Source organism: Heteronotia binoei, chromosome 12, assembly GCF_032191835.1.
Source record: "Heteronotia binoei isolate CCM8104 ecotype False Entrance Well chromosome 12, APGP_CSIRO_Hbin_v1, whole genome shotgun sequence".
In the NCBI taxonomy this organism is placed as follows: Eukaryota; Metazoa; Chordata; class Lepidosauria; order Squamata; family Gekkonidae; genus Heteronotia; species Heteronotia binoei.
The window spans coordinates 19,140,711-19,161,240 of NC_083234.1; the positions used below are offsets into that span (position 1 = coordinate 19,140,711).

The following is a 20,530-nucleotide window of genomic DNA, read 5'->3' on the forward strand; positions in this document are numbered from 1 at the left end:
GACTGTTTAAAGGGGGGAAACCTATTTTTATATATATTAACCAAACAAACCAAACTACTGCATAGTCTGGGTCAGGCTCTCCTAAAAACAATGCCCCCCCCCATACATTGGAATTTTTACATTAGCTACATGGGGTTCTATTTCCCCATGTGTGTGACTTCCCTAGGACCTTCAACCTCTAAATGGGGCCTGGTGATCTTCTGGAATTGCAAAGGATCTCCAGATGAACAGCATCAGTTCCCCTAGAAAAAATGACTGTTTTGGAGGTAGGGTTCCCAAGTCCCTCGCAGTATCATAGAGTTTCCCCCAAAATTGCTAATGTGTCCCCACACAAAACCATAGAGTTTCCCACAAATTCCAAGAGCATCCCCACACAATGTGTCACGTGTGATACGTCACTTCTGGGTGCCGCATACACTGCAAGGCAATGAGACTTTTTGGGAGGCTGGGATACCCCTCCTCCCAGCACCTTCCTCCTTACTGGAGGGTTGGGACCCACCAAACCGGGGGATCTCCTGCCCCCTGTGGGAACTTGGCAGCCCTATTTGCAGGGTGGATTCTGAGGTCCCCCGTCTCCAAACCCTGGCTCCACTCCCAAATCTCCAGGAATTTCTCAGTCCTGTGTGGCAGCTCTACATTTCCCAGAGATGGTGTCAATGGAGAAAAATGGGTCACTGATGTGTCTGGCATGTGTTTTCTCCTTGGGTTGTTCAGATCTAAATTAGGGAACTGGGAAGAAGAGAATCTCCCAGTGAGGATCTGCAAGTCAACAGGAAACTGTTGAGAACTTATGCAGGGGGCAAATCATCACAGCTCATTGTGAGCCTGAGTGGGCTTCTCATTTGCCTGCCTGCAGTGGGTAAGACCCCACCTTTGGCCCCAGTCATTTGTTCTTGAGAAAGAGAGGAGTGGAAGAAAACAATAGCCTCCATAGTGATGCTATAGAAATGTCCCCAATTCTTTACAGTCTTTATCACAGAGATTAGGAAAAACTCCTGCAGCATCCACCAGAAACTATGTTCCCAGCATGAAACCCCTGGCATATGTAAAGTTACCTGCTCTGTTCCAGCTTGGGAAATTCCTGGAGATTTGGGGATAGTGGTTGGGGAGGGTGATGTTTTAGAGAGGTGAGGAAGTGCAGTGTAGGGTTTCCAGGTTTCCTGGCCGCTAGCAGGTGATGAAGGGTAGAGTCACCAGCTTCAGGTTGGGAAACTGCAGGTATCTCAGAGGGATACGATGTCTTAGAGTCCATCCTCCAGAGCTTCCATTTTCTCCAAAAAACCTGATCTCTGTAGTCTGGAGATGAGCTATAATTCCAGGGGATCCCCAGGTCCCACCTGGAGGCTGGTGTCTCCAGCTCAGCAGGATGTGATGACACTCCATTTCTTCCATGTCTCCTAAATTCTGTGGTATCCACATAGATTGCCCTCCAAAGTTGGCATTTCCTCCAGTAGAACTGATCTCTGTAGTCTGAGGTTGTAATTCTGGAAGAAATCCACTTTGGCTCAAGTCTGACCCAAAGTCCTCCGGACAGAGGACATGTGTGAATTGGTCCATAAGTTTAAGAGCTCAAACTTTGTATTCATTCATGCTTCCCTATATGACAGCATATTGAACCAGCTTATCTCTGCCCAGTGAGTTCTGCTGCCCATTGTGATCCTTTGCCAAGAGAAATGGCTGCTGAAGTCCCTTTTGTCTAAAAGAGATGAGTGGATCATGCTTAGCAGTTGTGGAGGCAGAGGGGAGGGAGAGATGCAAAAAGAGAAGCCATTCGACGAGGAGGTCTGCAAGAGTATTTGGGATGGCTGAGAAGGTCCTAGAGAAAGAGCAACCATTGGAGGACTGCAGAAGGGAAATCAAGGAGCGCACTCTTACTTGGTGTGTGTAAGGCTGCCAACCTCCAGGTGGATAATCAAAAACACAACCACAAGGTTATAGTGACAATTAACTAACAAATGTATTATTAACCATAAACACAAAGAAACATACCGTAAGTCCCTAATAAAGTCCTTAGAGTAGATACATATGGAAAAAGTCCAACATGAGAACGCCTTCTTCACGTAGTGATTTCTTCATTGAAATTTTCTTCAATGAAATATGAATTTCCAAATGTTGCTTGCGGTTGTGTTTTTTTATTATCTCCATAGTGACTTCTCTCTTAGTTCAACCTCCAGGTGGAGCCTGGAGATCTCCTAGAATTACAACTGATCTCCAAACTATGCAGATCAGATCCCTTGGATAAAATGGTTGCTTTGGAAGGTAAACTGTAACATTATACCTCACTGAGAAGCATATACCAGTCGAAAAACTTGTGGAACATTAGTCTTAATGCAGGAAAGGACTGGTGCTTCAAGTAACATGTTATCTGAGAGCCATTTTGGTGTAGTGGCTAAGTGTGCGGACTCTTATCTGGGAGAACTGGGTTTGATTCCCCACTCCTCCACTTCCAGCTGCTGGAATGGCTTTGGGTTAGCCATTGCAAGAGTTTTCCTTGAAAGGGCACCTTCTGGGAAAGCTCTGTCAGCCCCACCCACCTCACAGGGTGTTTGTTTTGGGGGAGGAAGATAAAGGAGATTGTGAGCTGCTTTGAGACTCTGACATTCAAAGTGAAGGGTGGGATATAAATCCAATATCTTCTTCTTCTTCTTCGCCTTCTTCTTCTTCTTCTTCAAGAGCCAGTGTGGTGTAGTGGTTAAGTGTGCGGACTCTTGTCTGGGGGAACCGGTTTTTATTCCCCGCTTCTCCACTTGCAACTGCTGGAATGGCTTTGGGTCAGCCATAGCTCTGGCAGAGGTTGTCCTTGAATGGGCAGCTGCTGTGAGAGTACTCTCAGCCCCACCCACCTCACAGGGTGTTTGTTGTGGGGGAGGATTGTGAGCCGATCTAAGACTCTGAGATTCAGAGTGGAGGGTGGGATATAAATCCAATATCTTCTTCTGTGTATGGCATGAAGCCATGAGGCATTTAATTGCATATCAATGCTTGGCTGATGAAGGTTGGACACCAAAACTGGCCCTAATTTTTCCCCTTCTAATGGGATTTACAATTGATTAAAGAAGAAGACTTTCCTTGGCATCAAGACTGTATATTTACAGCAAAACAGGATATTTTCCTTTGAGCAGGACATGGACAATATGTATAATTGTTATCTCTAATCTTGTTATTTCTAATCTTGTTATTTCTGATAATCTTTACCATAAACCTCACGTATAGTGCTACAAAGTTTGCTTTTCTTACTAATCATTGTTATACTGTGGTTCTTCATTGTTGTAATCCCCAGTTGGGGGTAGGGGATCCCCTGATTTAGAGATCTTCCCCCTGCTTTAGGGTTATCAGAAATCAGGGGAGGGGGTCGAATGTCCACTGGGCGTTCCATTATATCCTATTGAGACCGGTCCCCCTAGGCCCTAGGGTATAATGGAGAATCGATTTGGGGATATCTGGGGCTCTGAGGGGGATGTTTTTTGAGGTAGAGACACCAGATTTTCAGCATAGCATCCAGCGCCTCTCCTCAACCCCCCACCAAGTTTCAAAAAGATTGTACCACGGGGTCCAATTCTGTGAGCCCCAGAAGATGGTACCCCCATCCTCCATTATTTCCAGTGAAGGGAAAGTGTTTAAAAGGAGCACGGTTCCTTTAAATGTGATAGCCAGAACTCCCACTGAAGTTCAATCATGCTTGTCACAACCTTGCTCCTGGCTCCGTCCCCAAAGTTTCCTGGATCCACCCCCAAAGTCCCCAGGTATTTCCTGGGCTGGATCTGGCAACCCTCCCTCCCACTCTTGGCTTAAGTGCTGCTTTCTGCCTCAGGCTGTGGGCCTGACCTCCCATTACGGAGTCTTGTGGCCACAGAGAGCCATTCTTTAACCTTGTTCCCTGTGCTCTGAAAAGGCCACAACGCATGACACGAAGCTGTTTTCCTCAGCGGTGCGGCTGTGTCCCAGAATCCTGTCTGCTTCTTGTTGAAGAAGAAGAATCCGGTTAAGCCCAGAACAAGAGAATAACTGCCACTTTCTTCTCTCCGTTGATAATATCCCTGGTCCCCTTCAGCAAATATACTCGACATTTTGCTCATCATAGGTTTGTCTCTGAGCTAATGGCCCCTCGATAAATAAGCTCCAGGAACAAGGATAGAGAACAGTCATGAGAGACAGGCGCATAAATTAAAGTTGATGTTCTAATAAACCAGACAGGCCTTTCATTGGGGGATTTTTATGTTCCGTCTTGAGTCGGCAGCTATGAAAGAGAAAATGCCTTTTTTCCCCTCTTCTTTTTTATTTTTGTGCTTGTTGCTCATTTTCCCCCCCTTTTCCAAATTATATTTGGATTTTAATTAGTCTCTTTCCTCCCTGCCTCCATCTTTGTAGCTTTGCTGCAGCCCTCGCCAGTTAAAGGAATCAAGCCGGGCACCAATTCCTGGAAGCTCTCTCTCCCTCTCTCTGCCATTTCCCCGCAAAGTACTTAAAAGACGCTGCTACAAATTAACTGACCAATATGTGGCTTTGCTTCTCCGAGTTTAGCATAATTGAAAAGCAGGTCTAAGGCTGTTTGGGCTTCAGAGTTCCTCCTCCACTTTCTGCTCATTTTGAACTCGTCTTAGTGCTGGTGGTGTACAGAGAAAAATGATTAAAAGTGAACTGTCTTTTGGGTTACATGAGGTTTTTTAAAGGGCAGTGCATGGGGGGGGGGGGTACCATATGGGCGGGGGGGGGTGCTCTCCCAAGTCCTGAAGGGGCAACTGGTGGAAATCAGCACAACCTTATATCTTTTTATTTTACTTAAAACATTTTTTGTGCCACCTGATCAGCGGCTCCAAGGCGGAACACACCGAAAACATTTGAACAACAAAAAAAGGACAAAGTTATAAAATAATGCAATTAAAAAAACATAACAAAGCCCTGACCTTCAGAGCTTTTTTTTGTAGCAGGAACTCCTTTGTAGCAGGAAATCTCTATGGAGTTTTCCTCCCAAATTGCTAGAGTGTCCAGGAAAACCATAGAGTTTTCCCGGAAGTTCCTAGAGCGTCCGGCATGTGATGTCACCGGCACGATGATGTCACTTGCGAGTGATGTCATTGCACCTCACATGCTATCTGCATGCAAAAACAGTCCCCCACTGGAGGTCGCAAGGGACTTGGCAACCCTACATGACAGTGTCCAAATGACTCCTATCCCGTCCGGTCCATTTTCCTATTGCCACTCTTCACTGGAGAAAATGGCTGCTTCGGAGGATGCACTTTATGGCAGTACATCATGGTGAGGTCCCTCCTCTCTCCAAACCCCGCCCTCCCCAGGCTCCACCCCCAAAATCTCCAGGTATTTCCCAAGTGGGAGTTGGCAACCCTAAGTACCAGTGTGGCATTGCCTGCCAAAGTGGCAGCCCTGTCGTCTTTACAGGATTTCTTATCGAGCCTAAACCACTTATACCTTTGAGAATATAAAATGCATTATGTATAACTTAGTTAGCATATCACATTGTGCCGTTTGGCATGTTTACGTGTTTTAGAAGTATAAATGCCTTCGTTTTCTGCAAGTACAATTTAAAAGTATACTCGATAAATACTAAAGGCAGGGACAGAGAGAGAGAGGTAAACCGCTGTGCTCTTTGCTAGCACATTCCTCAGTTTTTGGCATCTGAGAGAGAAAAATAGAAGCTGAAAACAGAAAATGCAAATTTTGTAGTAAACAAAAAGAGTGTGTACTTTTTGGAAAGAAACAGTCTAATGTAGTAATGGCCACTGGCCTATTTGAATAAGAAGTTCATAGTGTTGAAAACACTGAAATGTTCAGTAGTTTCTTATCATCATACATATTATAGCATAGTCACTGTGGACAAAATTAGTCACATTTTAACAACGAATACCTATATGCGTGCAAATAGGTTGTAGTTGTCTGCAGGATACACAGAAGGTGTCATTATCTAATAGTGTCGGTCTTACGCAAAAATCTTCATACTGCACATTCTCTGTGTGTAAAACCTCAATTTGAAAAGCTTTTCATTTGTTACAGCAGAGCAAAACATTCCTTTTTTAAAAAAAGCTCCTCAACATTGCTATTTTTTTTTTTTTTAATCTGACAAACTGAGGGGGAAAGTCCTTGGGAAGGGGAAATGAGATAAACTGCCCCCCACCCCTTTAAAAACAATCTGCTTCCCTCTTGTTGGTCTTCACGTCTTCATTTTGGAGGGGTTTCTTGGTTTCTTAATTGTGAGGTCCAATTTCTCTGTGTGCCTAAAAAGTCCCCTTAGTAAGTAAAGGCTTTGTGGATGCCTTGGTTGGTTTGCCTGTGTCATCCACATGGAGCCAGCCAGACTGCTGTTTATTAGATAAAGAGATGATGACAGGGTTGCTGTTATGTATGTTGAATTATATCAAGGATCTGGGTATTCCTATTTAGCTCGTTGCAGCCGGAAGAATGGAGCTTGGGGAACTGGGAACAATGGGCAGCAGGATACTGATACCTGCTGCCCTGCACCAATCATAGGGCCCCAACCAGTTTGAATGGCCCAATAACCTTCTAATTCAGGAACCCAGAGTTGTATATAGTTACGGTCCCATTGACCAGGCAGTTAGTCTTGTTCGGGCAGCCGTATACCATGCTGCCTTTAAAAGAGCTGTTATCACTGTTACCTCGTCTTCTGGATGCTTTGAACCCACTATATTATAGCTGCCAACTCCAGGTAGGGAAATTCCTGGAGATTTGGGAGACAAGAACGGGGAGGTGGGGTTTTGGGATGGGAGGGACCTAAGCTGCATACAATACCATCAAGTCTGCCCTTCAGATCAGTCATTTTATCCAGGTGAACTGATCTCTGTAGTCTGGAGTTGTAATTCTGGGAGGTCTCCAGCTCTCACCTGGAAGCTGGCAACTAGCATTTCAGGGCTGAACTTGGCAAGGAACAAGAAGGTTGAAAGTGGGGAAATGGAAGGTGCACAATTTGGGTACATCACTTCAGCACTTCTGCGGGGAAATCCAGAAATGATGTAGGGTAGTTCTAGGAATTACCAGAAACACTGTAATAAAACCACAGAGTTTCTGACAATCCCTAGAGCTACCCTACATTATTTCATGGGTTTCCTTGGATGTGTTGTGGCAATATAGCACTGTTTTGTTCCCCTTTTTACTTGGCAGTGGGCAAAGAGGGCTGCTGGTGGAAGACTTCCTGCCACAATGGGTGTCTTGGCAGCCATATTGGCAGCCCTAAGCTCATAATGTACAACAATTTTGTCATAAGAATATTTCACCATTTGAAGACCATTTTCTTATGTCTCAGAAGCTATTTCCCCTTATCAGTGTGCTTTTCCGCACTGAGTTTTCACAGCAGCTCAGCTTCTTCACTGCATTCAGTTTTCCTCCTCCCTTCTACACACAGTATCATTTGCAGGTCATGGCTCTCCTGGTTTTTCTTTTGAGTTTTTCACAGGTTTTTTTTTTTCAGTCTGAAAACACATGGGAAAAACTCAGGATGAGGAGGGGGGGGGAAACATAGGAAGAACAATGACTAGCAAATGATACTGTGTACAGGCCTCAGATTCAGGAGGAGCTCACAGGAATGCAGCTCTTGAACCTTTCTGATGGTTCTTCTCTTCCTCCCCACCTACCTTGTCCATTCAATAGTAGGTACAGCGGCATAACAATCCCTAGATTAGGAGAGCGGGCAGCCAGCTTTGCCACACCCCCAGCAGCCCTCATTAACCCCTGGAGAAGCCGCCCCACCCTTTCTCTACTTCTTATGTGATTTTGGGTGGCAGGTGCTTTTCTGGTCTTTTGACTGGGCGGGGGGGGGGGGGGGCAGCCAAGGAGAGCCCCAGGTGAGCGAGGCCTGCTTGGGCTGGCTGGATCTCTAGCCAGCCCAAGCAGGTCTTGCTCACCCCAAGGGTCTCCTTTCTTGCATCAGGTTGGTTTTGGCTGGGGGGGGCATATGCTAATGAGTTATGCTAATGAGCTCCACCACCTATTTTTCTACAAAATATCCCTTGACTGTGTATAAGAAAGGGGGTGGGAATAATGCAATTAAGACGCAGGACAGAAAAGCTGCATGTTCAAAGCTGGATTAACAATTCGGCCAAGTAGGCACTGGCCTATGGGCCCCCACACATTTAAGGGCCTTGAGCCAGCGCCACCCTCCAGTTTCGCCCCTGCTTGCAGCCCTCCCAGCCTGCATATAAAGCCAGCAACTGAGCTGCTCTTTGCCCAACTTGCCTGGTGCGGCTGCTGCTGACATTGTCGCCAAGTTTACCTCTCTCTACCTCTCCCCTGCAGCTTAGTAAAAGAAAGTGTCTGCAGGCTGCAGCTGGGGCCATGGGTGGTGGGGTGGGTGCTCCGACTCTGAGATAATTTGCAATGGGCCCCCCAAGATTTCAACTGCCGAGGGGCCTCCAAAGGGTTTAATTCGGCACTGTGCATGTTCATTCTCTCCATCACAGGAGCGGTCCCTCATCTTCCCACAGTAAGGCTGTACCCCAAACTGGAAGATACCTTTATCAAGGCTAATAACTCATTCTGGTCACTCCCAAGATAACTGTTGGACAGACAGCCTGTCACAGACTGGTAGTCATATTTCTTTGGTGATAGCACCTGCTGGCCATTCTAAATCTATGGAGATTTTATTCTCTGTTTGTCCCCAGAGCTTTGCTTCATACGAACTAGAGCCTCATAAAACATCATCATTGCCTGTTGAATGGGCAGACTTTTGGACTTGGATGCCCTGCACTCCAGTTCTTCTTTGGCCATAGGCTTGCTGGGTGGCCTCCTCCGCTGTACCTGGAAAATTGGATAACTCATTTCATAGGTAAGCAATGAGGATAAATGGAGATACAGACTGGCAGGCCTCGGATTCAGCGGGAGCTCACAGGAGCACTGCTCCTGAACCTTTCTGAGAGTTCCACCTTCTCCTTCCCACCTTGTCCACTGAATAGTAGCCGCAGCTGCATAACAATCCCTGGATGAGCTCCACCACCTATGTTTCTACAAAATGAGCCCTGCGGACTGGAAAGTATTTTTAACTGCTTAGGAGTGAAATGTATATTGCTATTTGGGCTGAGAAAAACTGTGATAATGCTCATCAGCTCCAAAAATGACAAAGAAATAAACTGTACTGAATTCATAGTTAAACCATTTTCGGACTGAAAGATATCTTTTTGTGGGGGGAAACAGAGTTAGAATCATAGAGTTGGAAGGGGCCATACAGACCATCTAGTCCAGGGGTGGCCAACGGTAGCTCTCCAGATGTTTTTTGCCTACAACTCCCATCAGCCCCAGCCATTGGCCATGCTGACTGGGGCTGATGGGAGTTGTAGGCAAAAAACATCTGGAGAGCTACCGTTGGCCACCCCTGATCTAGTCCAACCCTCTGCTCCATGCAGGTCAGCCTAAAATATCTCCGACAAATAATCATCCAGCCGCGTTTTGAAGACTGCCAATGAAGGGGAGCTCACCACCTTCCTAGGCAGCTGGTTCCACCTCTGAACTACTCTGACTGTAATCCCCCCCAATACTCAGCCATAATTTCTGTTTGTAATTTGAGCCCATTGCTTTGAGTCCTATCCTCGGCTGCCAAGTGGAACAGCTCCTTGCACTCCTCTAAATGACAGCCTTTCAAATAGCTCTGGCCATCGTCCTATTACTATGTTCAGGGCTCACTTTGTAGCAGGAGCTCCTTTGCATATTAGGCCACGCCTGAGGTAGCCAATCCTCCTGGAGCTTACAGTAGGCTCTGTACTAAGAGCCCTGTAAGCTCTTGGAGGATTGGCTACATCAGGGGGGTGTGGCCTAATATGCAAAGGAGCTCCGGCTACAAAGTGAGCCCATATTGTTATATTGACTCTACAGAGTGAGAGGTTCCTAGTGGGACACTTAGTCCACTCCTAACAACAACTACAACAATGCTTGCTTTGAAAGATCTGTAGTTGTCCCAGTGGCCCAGAGGTGTGATGTGTGACTGAGGGGTGCAAGGGGGGGGGGGGAATGGTATTGTTCAGATATCTATTCAGTGCAATTTATACCGAACACGCAATCCTGCTTTTGCTCTGGAGAAGTCTCTGGTAGGCACAAAGATGCATTGGTGTGGTTGAAATGAATAATGTAGACCCTGACTCCTTCCTCACAATCAGTAAAAGCCACTTAGAATTCCACTGTACCCGCAAGAATGGCAGACAATGACTGAAATGAATCCTCTCGCTCTTCTTTGATTGTGAAGGGAGGGTGGAGGGGTAACTAATCTGTGTTAAGCAGCCTTCTTTAAGAAGGCATCCTTGTTTGGAGTGTAAATCATTTCACTTCCATGTTCTCTGAAGAGCCTAACACTCTTGCTGTTAAACAGATGTTTGGAGCAGTTGTTACAATCTCAGTTCCTCATACGGTTCAGGCTCTCTGGAGTACCAAAGCAAGACGCTGGCATTTTTAAAAATTCATTCTTTAAAGAAGTATTCCTTACATTCAAATTAATTGGATGTTTTGTTTTTAATGAGAGTGGCAAGAAGAGCTGCCAACTTATTTATGTATTCATTGTCCAGAATTGTGCTGAGAAGAGGGCTTCCAGGTCCTCCCTGGCCACTGGTAGGGGTTGAGGAGGTAGGTTTCCAAGATCCAGACAGGGAAACTCTTGGAGATTTGGGGGATGGAGCCTGGGGGAGGACAGGGACCTCAGTGGGGTACAGTGCCTCAGAGCCCACCCTCCAAAGCATCCGTTTTCTCCAGGGAAACTGATCTCTGCAGTCTGGAGATGAACTGTACTTATGGGGGTATATTGAGCACATTGCCTTCTTGAAAATCCTTGTGGAGACTTGGTGTCCCATTCGAAACATTGTGTAAGAATTTCAGACAAGCAGTTTGTATGAATATAACCCCTTGCCTGAAGAAAGACAATTTTGAAACAGGTGTGCACAAGAGAACATAAGAGAAGCCATGTTGGATTTGGCCAGTGGCCCATTCAGTCACAGAGTGGCCAAAAAAAAAACAAAAACAGGCGCCATCAGGAGATTCATCAGTCAGGCCAGGATGCTAGAAGACCTCCCACTGTTCCCCCCATCACCCCAAATCACTGCCCCCCCCCCCATCACTGTTCCCCTCCAATCTCCAAGAATACAGAGCAAGTTGACTACTTGTCGCATAAGTATGGGATTTAAGAATTGTAACTTTTGTGGGAGGTTGTCAAATATCCTTCCACAATTGTATTGGAAGACACAGCACCATTGAGGAAGTTGCTTATGTTACGTGTGGTTCTTCTGGGACTTTGCAGCCAGGGCTGTCCCTGCCACCAGGCAAACTAAGTGATTGCCTAGGGTGCCAGTCTTCTGGGGTGATGAATTGGGCACACCCCCCCCCCATGTGACTTGGTGACGATATCAGTGCAGGGAGAGGGGAGCCAGAAGTTAGCCTTGCCTAGGGTGACAGACAGTCTAAGGCCAGCCCTGTTTGCAGCACTGAGCCCATCCTACCTTTGAAGAATCCTTTACAAACTTGTCGGTGAATGTGTTTTGGACTCTTTCTTCAGATCAGTTTATGTATTGCTTTGGTACACAGTTTTATAAAGTTTGATATAAGTTCACACCTTGAAGTACTTAGTAATTTTTATCACAGGTTATTCTCAATAGTTGGCCCACCTGGAGGCTGTAATCCCTAGAAGAAAAGCTGAGCCCCCTTCACATCCTCCCCCAGGCTGTACAGCAGCTAGGGTCAAGCGAATGCTACCCAGCACGAAAGAAGCATCCTCCTACGGTTGCCAGCTCCAGGTTGGAAAATTCCTAGGGATTGGGAAGGGGCTGGGGAAAGCCATAGAGCCCACATTTGAAGTGGCCATTTTCTCCAAGGGAACGGATCTCCGTCCCCCGGAGATCAGTGGCGATCATGGGAGGTCTCCAAGCCTTACCTGGAAGTTGGCACCCCTGCACCCTCCCTGTTGCCCAATCCATACAGCCAATAATCTGCCATCTTAGGTGAACTCTGTTCACCAGTGGACGCCTCAAGGTGCAAAGTTTTTCTACCCATCTCGTTTTTCAAAAAATTCAACAGCTCCCATTTTTACAGATTCATCTATTGTCACTATAAACCCCAACCCTGATGTGAATTGCTGCCTGCAAGGAGCCTCACACAATTTGGGGTGAGCCCACCCTGCCTCCTAACTTGGCTGTCACAATGTCTTTGCTGGGGTTTTGACTGACTTCTGCTGGGCATCTCCTAGTCTGTCTTTCCTTTTGGTGGCAAAATGATAATGATGAGGAGGAGGGCTCTTTTTCTAGCAGGAGCTCCTCTGCATATTAGGCCATGCCCCCCTGATGTTGCCAATCCTCCAAGAGTTTAGGGGCTCTTAGTACAGGGCCTACTTTAAGCTCCAGGAGGATTGACTACATCAGGAGGGTTAGCCTAATATGCATGCAGAGGAGTGCCTGCTAGAAAAAGAGCCCCGATGATGATGATAATGTTAACCTTCATATTAGCCCACGCAAAATCCAAAACAAGAAACAAAATCCATGTAATATCTCTTATTAGGGCCAAGTTGGGTTGCTAGTTCTGGGTGGGGAAATACCTGGAGTTTGGGGTCTTGGAGCCTGAGTAGGGTGGGGTTTAGGGAGGGAAAGGGCGTCAGCCAGGTATAATGTCATAGAGTCCACCCTCCAAAGCAGCTGTTTTCTCCACGGGAGCTGATCTCTGCAGTCTGGACATGAGCTGTTAATTCCGGGGGAACCCCAGGTACCAGCTGGAGGCTGCCATCCCTATTTTATAGTATGCATTTTTAAAGTGTGTTTTGATGTTTTTGATTGTTCGTCACCTTGAGAACCCTATGCTGGATGGAAAGGCAGCATAAAAATCCTTTAAATATATTTTTTTTAAAAAATAGATTTGTAATTATGACTGAATGTTATCGCACTCAGACCGTAGGGAATTTGCATTCCACTAAGGAGTTTTTAGAAGAGTAGTGGAATTTCTCAAGGGTTTTTCCTAAATCCCCAGCACAAACCTGAACGTGAGAGAGGCCAGGAGGCTCTTAGAGATGGAAGGAATGAAAATGCTGTGCAGGCCAGGCCCATCTGTTGTATACCTCGTCACAGGTTTTGCTGCAAAGGAAATGCAAAATGTTTAACAATTCTGTGATCCTATCAAAGAGCATATGTGGAAATTGAACTTAACCTGCTTTCAATGTCCTCTTTCATGTCAAGTTGAGCACTCCACTCTCTCAAAAGGCTGATTGGTTCCCTCTTTAAAATGAGCAATATTTTGAAGGTATTTGCATCTGCTCCGTTGGCAACGTTCATGATTGCATAGGCAGCCAGCCGCTGTTTGTGCATGCTCAAAATTTACTGGATTGGCGGGCCTGGTGGGAATTCTAATTTTCTTTGCCTTCTACATCAATTCAACAACAACAAAAAGCTATATTTGCCCCCCCCCCGCCCCCCTGGTCGGAATGAAGAGGCTGACACAGTGTTGGATGAAAACCGGGCCGCTTTATTAAACATAACTTGAACGAGCTGGAATAGCGAGAGGTCTAAGCCTAACAGGACAAGCCCTGGGGTCGAACCCAGGACCCCGCCTTGTCCTGGGAGGGCAAACCACCCTGCCCCCAGCACGAGCGGAATATCATCTGGCTGGTGCTGAGCAGCCAGGCACAAACTCCACCTCCACTTAGGCCGGCATCCAACCCACTGGAAGGATCCGCCCAGGTGAGGCTTTGTCATGACCTGGACTCCCCGCATTGAGCCGTAAAGCCCATCTGCAGTTCGTACAGACCACCAGCACCAACTGGTGCAGAGCCATAGGTGCTCCCCTAAAATACTGTAGCCAATACCTCATCCTGCCAAGCGACCAAACTAACAACTCCACCCTGAACTTCTACACTAACCAGCAGTACAAGGTAGGCAAAAAACAAAGTCACTTATGCCAATCCAGTGAAAAATGAAAAAAAAAATCCTACCTGGCCCCTAATAAGGTGACCGGTAAAAACCTGTACTGCATAGGGAGGGAGGGAGGGCCGAAAGCCAGAAAGAACTGCATTGCTTGGGGCGGGGCCAGGGCTTTATAGCCCTGATGCCACGCCCCCTCAGCTTCCCGCGTTGACGGGGAGCCGAACGCCAGCCTTCCCTCCTTCCGGGAGGGCAAACCCAGCCCCCCGCTTCAGGGTTGTCAGAAAGCAGGGGGAGGGGAGGGAAATGTCTGCTGGGAACTCTATTATTGCCTATGGAGATTTATTCCCATAGAAAATCATGGAGAATTGATCCACGGGTATCTGGGGCTGGGGGGGGCTGTTTTTTGAGGTAGAGGCACCAAATTTTCAGTATAGCATCTAGTGCCTCTCCCCAAAATACCCCCCAAGTTTCAAAAAGATTGGACCAGGGGGTCCAAGTCTATGAGCCCCAAAAGAAGGTGCCCCTATCCTTCATTATTTCCTATGGAAGGATGGCATTGAAAAAGTGTGCCATCCCTTTAAATGTGATGGCCAGAACTCCCTTTGGAGTTCAATTATGCTTGTCACAGCCTTGATCTTGGCTCCACCCCTAATTTCTCCTGGCTCCACCCCCAAAGTCTCCTGGCTCTACCCCCAAAGTCCCCAGATATGTCTTGAATTGGACTTGGCAACCCTAGTCCCTGCACTTGCCTGACCGGACAGTAGGATAAAATAATGAGGTAACAAAATTGTGGATGCTGTGACATCACTTCTTGGAGAGCAACACTCTAGGAATCCCCCTAATCTATATGGTCTGGGCCACAGAGATTGGGGGGATTCCTAGAGGGGCACAGATGGGCAGTGACACTCCCCTTCTCCAAGCTGCCCCCTCCTCAAGCTCTCAGGAGTTGTCTATGCAGGGCTGGCAACCCTGTCACAAATATATTAGGTCAGGCTTGAGGATGATTGATCACCAATCACTTGAAGAAACCACTTGATGGGAACCTCTTCACTACTAATTTCCTAATGTGCTGCAGCTGGTGAACATTTTTTTCTCATGTGGAGGATGGAGAACATGTTGTGACAGTCTGGTAAACCATTATATAGGCCACATCCACCCATTGTTGGATACTGTGCTATCGCTGCTCTCTAGCAATCATTCACAACTGAATTTCCCTGCATGGGCAAGACAGTCCTGTTGTGAATGGTTGCTGGAATGCATCGATATCACAATATCTATCATAACGTGTGGATGTGGCCATGTCTGGCTGGACTTCTTACCTGCCCCATTTCTTTTTTTTTTTTGATATTATCTTAACCAGTGCTTTATGCTGAAATGAATAATCATAAAGCTCTTTACGTTGTGGCTTTATGTTCTAGGTTTGGAGAGTTTTGAACCTCCAAAGGAAGTTCAGAGTACTAGTAAGGAGCCAAAAGTAAAAAAAAAATCAATAATATAATATAGAAAACTTGTCAGGGGCCTAAATGAAAACTCATAAAATCATCAAAGTGACAAATACACAAAAAAGAACTATATATGACTTGACACGTTTCAGCCTGCAAAGACCTTCATCTACTGATGTTACATTAGCCCTGATAAGGGGGGTTTACCTCTACTCTTAGAACCTAAACTGGAAGGTATACATTGATAACATTAGAAGAAGATAGATGAAAATATTGGATTTATATCCCGCCCTCCACTCCGAAGAGTCTCAGAGCGGCTCACAATCTCCTTTACCTTCCTCCCCCACAACAAACACCCTGTGAGGTGGGTGGGGCTGGAGAGGGCTCTCACAACAGCTGCCCTTTCAAGGACAACATCTGCCAGAGCTATGGCTGACCCAAGACCATGCTAGCAGGTGCAAGCGGAGGAGTGGGGAATCAAACCCGGTTCTCCCAGATAAGAGTCCACGCACTTAACCACTACACCAAACTAGTTCTCCAGTTTACTATTTTCAGTATATGTAACTGCTGTTGACATAAGGTCAGCCACATTTGTGCCTTTCCAATTTTTTCTATCTTTCGTGTCATTCCTTTCCAGATTGGAACATTCCATTGTGGGCCCTATAGTAATTATTTCTTGCCTTACAAATGTAACAGGAACTTTGTTGTATGTTATAATTTGTACTATTCGACCTCTTTAGGCCGAAATGCGTCAGGTCATATATGGTTCCTTTTTGTACATTTGTCACTTTGATGGCTTTATGATGCTTCATTGGGGCCCCTACAAGGTTTTTATATGTTTTTTGTAATAAAGACATGCACTTATGACTAGAACTAATGATGTTTTTTTAACTTTTGGCCCCTTACTAGTACTCTAAACTTCCTTTGGAGGTTTTTGCTTGGTTGGTTTAGTTTCTTTCTCCCTCTCTTTGTGCTTGGGAAAATATTGAACATGGTTACTCTTGTTAAGTGCTTGTTACTATTCCCAATTATTCTATTGTGTATATAGTAGATCCATGATTTGTTTGAAGCCACTTCAGGCTTTTTCCACTGGGAAAATGGAATGGATTCAAATGTTTTAAATTCATAAAGTTAAATGACAAAACGGCTGATAGAGAACAGCAGAAGCTCTCACATTTCAAGGGACTTGGTCAAAGAGATCTCCTGAGTTGCTCTCAGTGATCCTCCATTGATTCCTAAACTGTAAAAATGTAAAATCTGAGAATCCACACCACTGCACAAATGGAGAATCACTCAAACCTAGAAACCTTGACCAGTTCCGCCCGGCCTGCAAGACCATCCTCTTCCAGCTGGCTTTTTAATATGGAATTACTGTACCATCACCATGAATAACTGTGTTATATTAAGATCGTAGCACCAAATTAAATTGTGGTTTTAAATTGTTCATCTAATTGATTATTTTAATGTAAGTGTATATTTATTGAGGAACACAACTGTTATGTAATTTGGGGGGTTTATTATTGTACTATTGTAATGTTGTATTTTATGCTATGTGAGCCGCCCTGAGCTTGCTTCGGCGGGGAGGGCGGGATATAAATTAAAAATTGTTATTCTTATTATAAAATCTAGCCACTCTGCAACTCAAAAATCTACTCCAAAAAGTAAACCTGACATGAAGCGATTAGAGCAAAGACCGCAACTTTGCAAAGTCAATGAAAACAAGTTAGAAGGGAATAATCTAAGACAAATCAACCTGGAAAGCTGATATAAAGCCTGGGGGGCAGGGAAGACAAATGGTATTGGGAGTCTTCAAAAACTGGCTCATGGTATGCATGGTTAATCCCAAACATTTTCAGGATTTGGGGGGACCCATTTAGTGATATCCCAAAAAATCCTGGGTATCATCCAGAGACCCAAATATGTCCTAAAAATATCAATAAGGGATTTTTTGGATATATGTTGGGTTCAGATATATCCAAACATACATCCCTATTTCAGAGATCCCTTTTCCATAGGAGACTTAGTTGTCTGGATGATTTGGATTTTTTTTTAAATGAATCTCATTAATATTTTTTATAAGTAATTATTTTATTGTCCTGGATTTTGTTCTCAGATTATTATTGCTCATGTTAGAAGTTTGCTACAGTTCTCACATATTGTAGTTAATTCCGTCAGGCCAGATATCGCAGGACTTTTTTTGTAGCAGGAACTCCTTTGCATATTGGGCCACACATCCCTGATGTAGCCAATCCTCCAAGAGCTTACTGCAAGCCCTGTACTAAGAGCCCTGTAAGCTCTTGGAGGATTAGCTATATTGGGGGGGGGGGTTGTGTGTGGCCCAATATGCAAAGGAGTTCCTGCTACAAAAAAAGCCCCACAGATATGTAATTCGTTCATGCTGAAAATGTGGCCTGCTAAATTATTCACTCATAGGTTAGGGAGATGGAGAAGGTGAAAGGGACCAGCGTGCTGTAAGTGTTGAATGAGGAATAGAGAGATCCTGGTTCAGATTTATATCCATTCATGAAGCTCACAGGATTAAGCCGAACTTACCTTGCAAGGTTGTGAGGACAAAGGAGAGGAATACACCATCATAAGCTCCTTGGAAGACAAGCCAGATAAAAATGTGATGGTAGTTAAGGCTCTTTGGAACGAATGTTTATGAAAGGATCCAGTAGTTCCTCCAACCATTTTGAATAGTGTTGCAAACTTCCATCTTCCCTGGACCCTGAAGTAGGGTGGCCATAATGTCTGAAGGCCAGCCAGGGACACCTTGGGGGGGGGGAAGGCAGGAGTGCGCGCGCGCAGAGCGCGTGCGCCGCCGGAAACAGGAAGTGACGTCACTTCCGGCGACGTCACTTCCGGCGACGTCATACCACCGCCGGAAACAGGAAGTGACATCACTTCCTGTGACATCATTTCCCCCGCGCCACCTGCCGGAAACGGGAAGTGACATCACTTCCGGCGACGTCACTTCCGGCGACGTCATACCACCGCCGGAAACAGGAAGTGACATCACTTCCTGTGACATCATTTCCCCCGCGCCACCTGCCGGAAACGGGAAGTGACATCACTTCCTGTGACATCATTTCCCCCGCGCCACCTGCCGGAAGCAGGAAGTGACATCACTTCCTGTGACATCATTTCCCCCAAATGGCATCATTTCCCCCAAATGCCACTGCCGGAAACAGGAAGTGACTTCACAGCACTTCCTGTGACGTCCCCAAAAATCCCCCAAATATCACCGCCGGAAACAATTTTGTTCTCAAATCCTGTATATACTTCATCAGTATATGGGATAAGGCACTTTCTCAACTGTGCTGCATAATGCAGCCTATTTATTTTGTCCTGTTGGCTCTGTTGGCTCTATCTGCGCCACCTTCATCACTTTCGGGGTGTGGATCCCCCAGTGGGGTGGGCTCCCGACTCCCTCCGCCGGCTGTTTCTGATAGCCCTACGCCCCCTCTTTCATTTGATATGTGTCCCGTGCGGGTGCCACCCTCCTGCCGGGAGATGCCGCAAAATGAGCCCCCTTGAGGCTTATGGCGGCAGGGCTCGGGGGAAGCAAGCTAGACTGCTGTTCTTTTGAGGGGTTATAGAGTGTTTCGAGCCCCTCCCTGTGGCATTGGTCCCATCGTCGTGGGACCCAGGGGGCCGGCGCAGCAGCCTGCCGAAGCAGCCTGTCACTAATAACACAGGTCGAGATGCGGAAGTGACTGACAGGCTGCTTCAGCGGGCCGCTGCGCCGGCCCCCTGGGTCCCACAACGATGGGACCGATGCCACAGGGAGGGGCTCGAAACACTCTATAACCCCTCAAAAGAACAGCAGTCTAGCTTGCTTCCCCCGAGCCCTGCCGCCATAAGCCTCAAGGGGGCTCATTTTGCGGCATCTCCCGGCAGGAGGGTGGCACCCGCACGGGACACATATCAAATGAAAGAGGGGGCGCAGGGCTATCAGAAACAGCCGGCAGAGGGAGTCGGGAGCCCACCCCACTGGGGGATCCACACCCCGAAAGTGATGAAGGTGGCGCAGATAGAGCCAACAGAGCCAACAGGACAAAATAAATAGGCTGCATTATGCAGCACAGTTGAGAAAGTGCCTTATCCCATATACTGATGAAGTAAATACAGGATCTGAGAACAAAATTGCACCAGAAGACACAAACACAAAGCTCCCTTACACTGAATCAGTGCTTGGGTCCACCAAAGTCAGTATTGTCCACTCCAGTCACAAACACAAAGCTCCCTTACACTGAATCAGTGCTTGGGTCCACCAAAGTCAGTATTGTCACATAAGAACATAACAGAAGCCCTGTTGGATCAGGCCAGTGGCCCATCCAGTCCAACACTCTGCGTCACATAAGAACATAAGAGAAGCCCTGTTGGATCAGGCCAGTGGCCCATCCAGTCCAACACTCTGCGTCACATAAGAACATAAGAGAAGCCCTGTTGGATCAGGCCAGTGGCCCATCCAGTCCAACACTCTGCGTCACATAAGAACATAAGAGAAGCCCTGTTGGATCAGGCCAGTGGCCCATCCAGTCCAACACTCTGCGTCACATAAGAACATAACAGAAGCCCTGTTGGATCAGGCCAGTGGCCCATCCAGTCCAACACTCTGCGTCACATAAGAACATAACAGAAGCCCTGTTGGATCAGGCCAGTGGCCCATCCAGTCCAACACTCTGCGTCACATAAGAACATAACAGAAGCCCTGTTGGATCAGGCCAGTGGCCCATCCAGTCCAACACTCTGTGTCACATAAGAGAAGCCCTGTTGCATCAGGCCAGTGGCCCCTCCAGTCCAACACTCTGCGCCACATAAGAACATAAGGAGGGAAGGAAGGGAGGAGGGAAGGGAGGAGGGAATGGAAGGGAAGGGAAGGGAAGGGAAGGGAGGAGGGAAGGGAGGAGGGAAGGGAAGGGAAGGGAGGAAGGAAGGAAGGAAGGAAGGAAGGAAGGAAGGAAGGAAGGAAGGAAGGAAGGAAGGAAGGAAGGAAGGAAGGAAGGAAGGGAAGGGAGGGAAGGAAGAAAGAAAGGAAGGGAGGGAGGAGGGAGGGGAGGAGGGAGGGAAGGAAGGGAGGAGGGAAGGGAGGAGGGAAGGGAAGGGAAGGGAGGAGGGAAGGGAGGAGGGAAGGGAAGGGAAGGGAGGAAGGAAGGAAGGAAGGAAGGAAGGAAGGAAGGAAGGAAGGAAGGAAGGAAGGAAGGAAGGAAGGAAGGAAGGGAGGGAAGGAAGAAAGAAAGGAAG

General features: G+C 46.7%; 1 protein-coding gene across 5 annotated transcripts in view; it reads left to right on the forward strand.

The window, feature by feature from the left end:
* The window catches only part of OPCML (opioid binding protein/cell adhesion molecule like), a 1,347,090-nt gene that overhangs the window by 964,673 nt on the left and 361,887 nt on the right, over positions 1–20,530 (forward strand). The window lies entirely within an intron of this gene.